This window comes from Lissotriton helveticus, chromosome 5_1 (genome assembly GCF_964261635.1).
Source record: "Lissotriton helveticus chromosome 5_1, aLisHel1.1, whole genome shotgun sequence".
Lineage (NCBI taxonomy): Eukaryota > Metazoa > Chordata > Amphibia > Caudata > Salamandridae > Lissotriton > Lissotriton helveticus.
Genome location: NC_136065.1, coordinates 1,606,494,199 through 1,606,502,822, shown reverse-complemented (window position 1 = coordinate 1,606,502,822; position 8,624 = coordinate 1,606,494,199). Strand labels below are relative to the sequence as shown.

The 8,624-nt window shown below is 42.6% G+C and overlaps 1 pseudogene across 1 annotated transcript; it reads left to right on the top strand.

Moving 5' to 3' along the window:
• The first annotated feature begins 4,404 nt into the window (after positions 1–4,404).
• On the top strand, positions 4,405–6,824 carry LOC144753733 (olfactory receptor 6N1-like; annotated as a pseudogene). The gene is made up of 2 exons (XR_013594502.1): positions 4,405–4,477; positions 5,784–6,824. The product of XR_013594502.1 is annotated as an olfactory receptor 6N1-like (transcript).
• The last annotated feature ends 1,800 nt before the right edge of the window (positions 6,825–8,624 follow it).

The following is an 8,624-nucleotide window of genomic DNA, read 5'->3' as shown; positions in this document are numbered from 1 at the left end:
CAAGTTGTTCGAGTCCGAGGTTGGCCAGGTTGTCCAGAAGGGCGGTGGTGTTGCTGTCGTTTTTCTTTTCCAGGTGGAAGTTGAGGTCTCCCAGTAGAATGTAGTCCTCGGAGGGGAGGGCGTGTGGCTGATGAAGTCAGTGATGTCTTTGCTGAATTGTGTGCGGGGTCCTGGTGGCCTGTAGATGAGGGTGCCTCTGAGTGTGGTCTTGGGGTCGGTGTGGATCTGGAAGTGAAGTTGTTCGGCGGTAGCGAGGTTATCGTAACTGGTCGTGATGCGGATGGTGTTCTTATGGACGATGGCCATGCCTCCTCCTGTTTGGTTGGTGCGGTCCTTTCTCATGATCTTGTAGCCGTCCGGGATGGCTATGGCGATGTCGGGAGCTGATGAGCTGTTCATACAGGTTTCTGTAAGGAAGGCGACGTCCGGCGATGTAGTGTCAAGTAGGTTCCAAAGGTCAATGGCGTGTCTGTGGACCGAACGGGTGTTGAGCAGGATGCATTTCAGGTGGTTAGTGTCGGAGCTCTGATTGGAGTTAGTGGATTTGGTGTGGGTCCTGATGCAGTCGAACTTGCAGGAGCGGCAGGTGAAGGGTCCATGGGTGTGACCTGGGGCGGCTTTTTAGCAGTTTGGGAGTCGGCTGGTGTTAAGTGCTGAGAGGGTTGCGGCGTCGTACGTTATGTGGGCGGAGTGGATTTTGCGGGGACCAGGGGGTCTGGCGCTGGGCGCGGTCCAGGGGCGGACGGGCGTAGACGGGCTTACCTTCGGCGTGCATGGGGCGCGTCCGCTGCGCGTGAACGCTGCGCGCAAAGGCATCTGTCACAAGTGGTTAGTGGATGGGGGAGGGGGGGCGAGGGAGGAGCAGCTGGGAGGTGGGAGCGGGGTGGAGGCACAACAACAAAATGGCAGCAACAACAAAAGCCAAACAGGACGAGATTGGGGCACGATGTGAAATATAGCTAAGGGCAGTGTGACCAGCACAATCAGGCACTAATTAATATTAGCAAGCAGTGCAGCGCTACGATAATACACAGGCACAACTAATTTCAAAGCAATGCGAGCAGTGCACAATTACTTCTTGGCCGCAGTGAGTGAAAAAGCGCTACAATACTGAGCGGACACAAAATAATAACAAGGCAATTAATTACAAGGCAATGCACAAGATCGTTTTTGGCAGCAGTGGGGGAAAAGCGCTACGATACCCAGGAGACCAGGGAGGAGTGACCGCTTCTGAACGGGTCAGGACGGTCACAGCGCTTCACCGGACGGGACCTTTCCTGACTATCAGTGGGATGGAGGAGCAGCTGGGAGGCGGGAGCGGGGTGGAGAGACGGGCTGGAGGCACAACATCAAAATGGCAGCAACAACAAAAGCCAAACAGGACGAGATTGGGGCACGATGTGAAATATAGCTAAGGGCAGTGTCACCGGCACAATCAGGCACTAATTAATATTAGCAAGCAGTGCAGCGCTACGATAATACACAGGCACAACTAATTTCAAAGCAATGCGAGCAGTGCACAATTACTTCTTGGCCGCAGTGAGTGAAAAAGCGCTACAATACTGAGCGGACACAAAATAATAACAAGGCAATTAATTACAAGGCAATGCACAAGATCGTTTTTGGCAGCATTGGGGGAAAAGCGCTACGATACCCAGGAGACCAGGGAGGAGTGACCGCTTCTGAACGGGTCAGGACGGTAACAGCGCTTCACCGGATGGGACCTTTCCTGACTATCAGTGGGAGGGAGGAACAGCTGGGAGGCGGGAGCGGGGTGGAGAGACGGGCTGGAGGCACAACAACAAAATGGCAGCAACAACAAAAGCCAAACAGGACGAGATTTGGGCACGATGTGAAATATAGCTAAGGGCAGTGTCACCGGCACAATCAGGCACTAATTAATATTAGCAAGCAGTGCAGCGCTACGATAATACACAGGCACAACTAATTTCAAAGCAATGCGAGCAGTGCACAATTACTTCTTGGCCGCAGTGAGTGAAAAAGCGCTACAATACTGAGCGGACACAAAATAATAACAAGGCAATTAATTACAAGGCAATGCACAAGATCGTTTTTTGGCAGCAGTGGGGGAAAAGCGCTACGATACCCAGGAGACCAGGGAGGAGTGACCGCTTCTGAACGGGTCAGGATGGTCACAGCGCTTCACCGGACGGGACCTTTCCTGACTATCAGTGGGAGGGAGGAGCAGCTGGGAGGCGGGAGCGGGGTGGAGAGACGGGCTGGAGGCACAACAACAAAATGGCAGCAACAACAAAAGCCAAACAGGACGAGATTGGGGCACAATGTGAAATATAGCTAAGGGCAGTGTCACCGGCACAATCAGGCACTGATTAATATTAGCAAGCAGTGCAGCGCTACGATAATACACAGGCACAACTAATTTCAAAGCAATGCCAGCAGTGCACAATTACTTCTTGGCCGCAGTGAGTGAAAAAGCGCTACAATACTGAGCGGACACAAAATAATAACAAGGCAATTAATTACAAGGCAATGCACAAGAACGTTTTTGGCAGCAGTGGGGGAAAAGCGCTATAATACCCAGGAGACCAGGGAGGAGTGACCGCTTCTGAACGGGTCAGGACGGTCATCAATGTATATTTATTAAACTAGATATTACCTGAAGATTTGTTTTTTGTTCCTGTGTTGTCCAAAAAGTTCTGGGTGTTATCGCTTGAATCGGGCAGGTATTCAGGTCTGTTGACATTGTTGTTTGTTGGATATCTATTTCAGGTGTAAAGGAAAAAGGCAAAATATTTTCAGCTTTACATGCATTTCTGATTTTCTTGTATTTACTTTGTTTTTTTATAATTTACTTTCGTACTGCTGATTTTTTTCAGTGAAGGTTGTTGAATTTGCAATGTCTGTTTTCAGTTCACTGGAATTCTTCCCTTTTTAGAACGTGTGTACTTTCTTTTTTAAGTTCTAAGGAAAACAAAAGAGGTAAGTGCTGCCAAATCTACAATAGTAATTTTGCCCACCAGCCACTGCCCAGCAACTTTTCTGAGGAAAGTAGGTGACAGAGCTATAATAGTAATTTACCACTAGCCACTGTCCAGCACCTTCCCTGAGGTAAGTACTTGACGGAGTATAATAGAAATTTTGACCCCAGACACTGTTTTGCAACTTCCTAGAGGTAAGCAATTGACACATTTAGAATAGTACTTGTACCCCAAGATACTGTCTAGCACCTTCCCTGAGGTAAGTACTTGGAAAAGTTAGAATAATAATTTTGCCCCTCTGACAATGTACGGCACCTTCCCTGAGGTAAGTACTTGGCAAAGTTAGAATAGTAAATATGCCCAGCCCCTGTCCCGCACCATCCCCGAGGTAAGTACTTGGCAAAGTTTGAATAGTAAATCTTCCCCCCAGCCTCTGTCCATCAGCTTCCCTATAGTATAGTAGGTACTTGGCCGAGTTAGAACCGTAACTTTGCCCCCAGGCATTGTCTAGCACCTTCCCTGAGCTAAGTACTTTGCGGAGTTAGAATAGTAACTGCCCCCCATTTACTGTCCAGTACCTCCCGTGAGGTAAGTACTTGGCCGGGTCAGAATAGTAAATTTGCCCCCGCCACTGTTCAGCACCTTCTCTAAATTAAGTAATAGGCGTGGTTTCAATAGATATTTTGCCCCCAGCCACTGCCCTGCACTTACCCTGAGGTAAGTATTTCGCAAAGTTAGATTAGTTTTTTTGACCCAGATGCTGTCCAGCACCTTCCCTGAGGTAAGAGGGCTTGATGGAGTTGGAATAGTTATTTTTCCCAACAGACACTCTCCAGCATCCAATCTTAGTAGGTCATACATTATTTAAGTAAATGTGGCTACCATTTTTTATTCTAAAAAAATGCTGAATTTTAATGTACATTGTTGTAATAGTTGAATATCTACCAGTACTGTTGGTTGGTGATAACCTTGACAGTGTCTGAAAAATTAAAAACATTTATGTATATCCAGTAATATCATTAGTAATTTGAGAGGGCATTCAATGGTAAGGATATATCTACTTGTAAATGGCTGTGCTTCACTCTTCTGGTCTATGTGGTGTGTGTGGGCACATCAGAGTACAATGAATCACTGCAGACAAAATGGTGGATGGTTGTGTTTATGTTTTCAAGGCTTCTTATATAAACAAATAAGCATTCAAAAGTAAAATTGCTGGTGAATTCAATAGTGACTAAAGGTATATTTAATATATCTGTGAAAAATAATGCATTTTTTACCTCTTCACCGGGTGTGACAGCCATCTTGGTTGGGAACAAGGGTCTCTGCATAAGTCGAAATTAAAAAAAGAGCAATCTTTATAGGTTTAAACTGCTAAACTGCTCTACAAAATGTATTTACCATCCTGATGTGTTCTTATTTCTTCTTTTTTTTGGAGAGAGAAATAATTCTTTAAAGGATAAAAATATTTTGCCTGGTTCTGTATCTATATTTGATGATGGTCCATTTTTTGCATTGAGGTGAGTGAGAGTATTAAATCGGAAACATTTCCATTAGATTGTAATGCTTTGCACCGATTTGCATTGTGTGGTGTTCAGTTTTGTTGTGATGTACTTCGCAAACGTGTTTTATTCACAAAAATGTATAAAAAATATTATCACACACTGTAATTATTTTTTTATGCGCATATCATTTAAATCTATTTATTCAAATGTATTTTCTTTTTTTATAAAAAAGTGGTGTAGTAAAGATTGGCGTGATAAAAGTATACGTGGTATTGGTATGCATGGTAATTATACTTATAATGTACCCTTATTTATGTTATAAATGGATGGTAAAGGCGTGCATGATAATGGTCTATCCATGGCAAAGCCTGCATGGTAAAGGCATGTGTTGTTATGCCATACAACCATTGTAGATGAGAAATCATGGGCATGCAGGGCAAACATGATTCTAATCCCAGATAAGTTGGTTCAGCAATGCAATTAAGAACGCCATCACTATGAATCATCTTTGTAGCACTTTGTAGCCAACTCCATAAAGTTAATTTAGATTAAGCATAGGTGAGTAAAAAAACACAAAAAGTGGTAACCCAGTTTACAAGTTCCACTTGTGTGTGTACTGTGATAGGAGTTTTAACTCAATTCACTGGGTTTGGGCCATGATGAGCGCACATTTACAAAGGATAACACTCAGTTATGGACTAAGCCTGCTCTCAAAACCATTACATCTGGTATGACTTTTTAAAACCCTAACGCAGTAGAAAGTGCCATTTGGAGAGAGGCCTTACATGGCTATTGCCAAACTTGCAGAAATATGTATTGCTGGGGATCTTACACTGCATAAGCCCAGATATGCATATTTTAACAACTACAACTGATCCTCTAAATTGATGTCATATATGTGTCAGTTGGCCTGCTGACTTACCAAGATGCTGGTTCCTCTCATCATGTAGATGAATAAATGGAATATATAACACATTATACAACATTTGTTCAATTGCTACTCCTTTAGTGGGATATAGGAACATCGCTTACACTCATTGTCTGGTCCTCTCAAAGTATACAAATCCACATTTTAATTCAAGGTATCTGCATGCCATGTGGCCTGGTTGTGAGTCTGCAATTCACATAGCCATGTCATGCTGCATCAGGGCGCTCGTGAGTAAAACTTTTACGTCATTTGGAACCCACGTCAATGAAGTGTCTAAAATCAGATATATAGACAGCAGATGGTACAACTAAATTATTGACTCATTTTGATTGATTATGAATAATGTATCTCATGTTCAGCATGGGAAATTGACAATATCTATTCTTTTCACAGGCACTATCCACTCATATGGACCTGGTAAACCAATCCCTTGTGACTGAGTTCATCATCCTGGGATTCCCAAGTGTCTGGGAGCTGCAAATGGTCTTGTTTGTGTTGTTTCTGGTCATGTACATTCTCACCATCACGGAACATGTAGTCATCATTGTAGTAATCTACAAGGACTATCGCCTTCACACACCTATGTATTTTTTCCTTATTAACTTATCTTTCCTTGAAATTGGATATGTCACCGTTACTGTCCCAAAGATGTTGGTCAACTTCATCTCTGCAAGCAAAACAATTTCTATTTCAGGTTGTTTTGCACAGATGCATATATTTTTTCTCCTGGGGACAACAGAATGCTTTTTGTTAACTGCAATGGCTTATGACAGGTACATAGCAATCTGCAACCCCTTGCACTATAGCACCATCATGAACAGAAGTATGTGCATTCGCTTTGCCAGCTGCTGCTGGTTTGGTGGTTTCTTGGCTCCAATTCTGCCTTCAACCTTCACATTTACACTCATTTTCTGTGGGTCCAATATCATCAACCACTTCTTTTGTGATGCCCCTCCACTTCTGAAACTCGCTTGCACTGATATTTACATTATCAACATAATAAATTTTGTTGAGGGATCGTTGGTGCTACTTACCTCTGTCTTGCTCACGCTAATGTCCTAAACAAATATAATTTCTACCATCATGAAAATACCCACAACAGAAGGACGACAAAAGGCTTTCTCTACCTGTGCCTCTCACCTCACCATTATCCTTATCTTCTATGGCACCACCATTTTCACGTATGTTCGACCAAAGACCATCAATGCTGTTGACTTCAATAAGCTAGTATCTGTCATATACACTAATGTGACTCCTATGATTAACCCGGTGATCTACAGCCTGAGAAACAATGACATAAAGCAAGCAATAAAGAAAGTCATCAGTTGCCGGCATAGAAAATGACAGATGAAGCAACTGTTTACAAATATATTATGAAACTCCTTCCCAACTGTAGATGAAAACACTTTATCTTTGAGTAGAAGTGATATTTTTTTAAGAAGGATGAATTAAGTATACTCTTGGACACGTGTTCCTAAATAGATTTTATTAGTAATCTATAGATTAAATGTTTCACTTTTATCTGGAGATCAAAGTAAAGAGATTTGATCATAGGTGTAAATTTGAAGATAAAAATATAGGATCTTTCTACACATACAACAAGATTCTACGCATATGGGGTATTACATTTAGAGTTATGCTTATGTTAGAACAAAGTGTAACATATCATATGTAATTGAGGTGAATATATCCCATTGCATTTCAAATTATCATGGGCTGATATGGCAAAGGTGCCATGGGCCCTATTGCAGTCAAGGTAAAGGGTCGTATCCCCTGTTTTGGTAGTAAGAAACAAATATGTTTGGGGTCCTGTGGGCTCTTCACACTCACGGGCCCTGGTGTGCACTGCATCTGTTGTACTATTGATAAATACTCACCTGTGCCATTTATGCACTCAGCATATAATCACATTATGATAGTATCCTTCTAGAATCAGGATAATAGCTTCCATTTTCCATTTCTGAGGAAGATTGTTGTCCCAAGCCTCGCTGTTGCACATGAGTGTTCAAAGTAATTCTACTGCTTCAATGCTACATTGTTGTTTATCCCTGTCTCTGCCTTCATTTCCCTTGTTTCACCATTGATGGGCCATTTCTCACTATCTTTCTGTCATGCAGTAAAAATGCAACAGGTACCCAATAATGTCAATCTAGGTAAATAAAGTACTAGTACAAAAATACTTTGCGGAAATATGTCACTTTATCATTCAAATAAAAGCACTTAAATGCCATTTACTAGAATAACTCACCTCCAAACACACAAACCACCATTCATAATCCCATCCACTTACAGCATCACTCACACACAAGTATAAACAACACATCTATTTCACAATTTTATTTACAGGCATCACATCAAATACACCAGATGCAAATAACACATAGCCAGCCAGCGCATCATTCCCCTAAGAGTACTATAAAAAATATTCCCCAAAAACTCACATCTCGACTACGTACGTCCACACAGAATACCCTTGAATTTAAAAATATCCACTTGCACAACATCACTCATGAAATACAGGGCCTAATTTCGCTCACCCACAACTCTGTTTACCCTGAATAAGTCACACTGATCAACAAACACTCACATCCAATCATTCATCCATTTACACAGCAGCTCGCTCCCAAGGCTAATACTGTCCAAAGTCACTCACACCATCGCTGACCAACTACCAACCATTTAACAACAGCAATTCGTAGCATCACTCAACCACAGGAATTGCATTTCTTGTCTACATGTTGTACAGTCCCACTTTTCCACAATACTACAGCTTTTCATAAAATGCTCAAACAAATAGTGGTCTATTAAAAACTGGATTTTGTAGTACTACTAGAGTACTAAATGCTATTCAAAAGCATATGTGCGGAAGCTCAGCCTCCATCTTCCTATTGTTTTTGTGTGAAGATCATAGCACCGACTGTCAAATCTCCACAAAGGGAAGTAAATATTTTAGTAGTAAATGTGGGAAGAAAAGAGGGGCATGGCTTAAAAATGGAGCATACTTATGATTAAAGGGGGGAGGTTAATAGAGGCGCAAGGGAGGGTGGTCTGGGGAGCGGTAGGGAGGTTTTTGGGTATGGACATCCACTCATCCACCAAGGACTAAACCCATTGTACAGTAACTGCACTGAAGGTATTATAGCCAAAATGGACCTATCAATCAATCAGAATACTTGTATAGCGCGCTACTCACCCGGAAGGGTCTCAAGGCGCTTGGGGGAGGAGGGCCGCTAC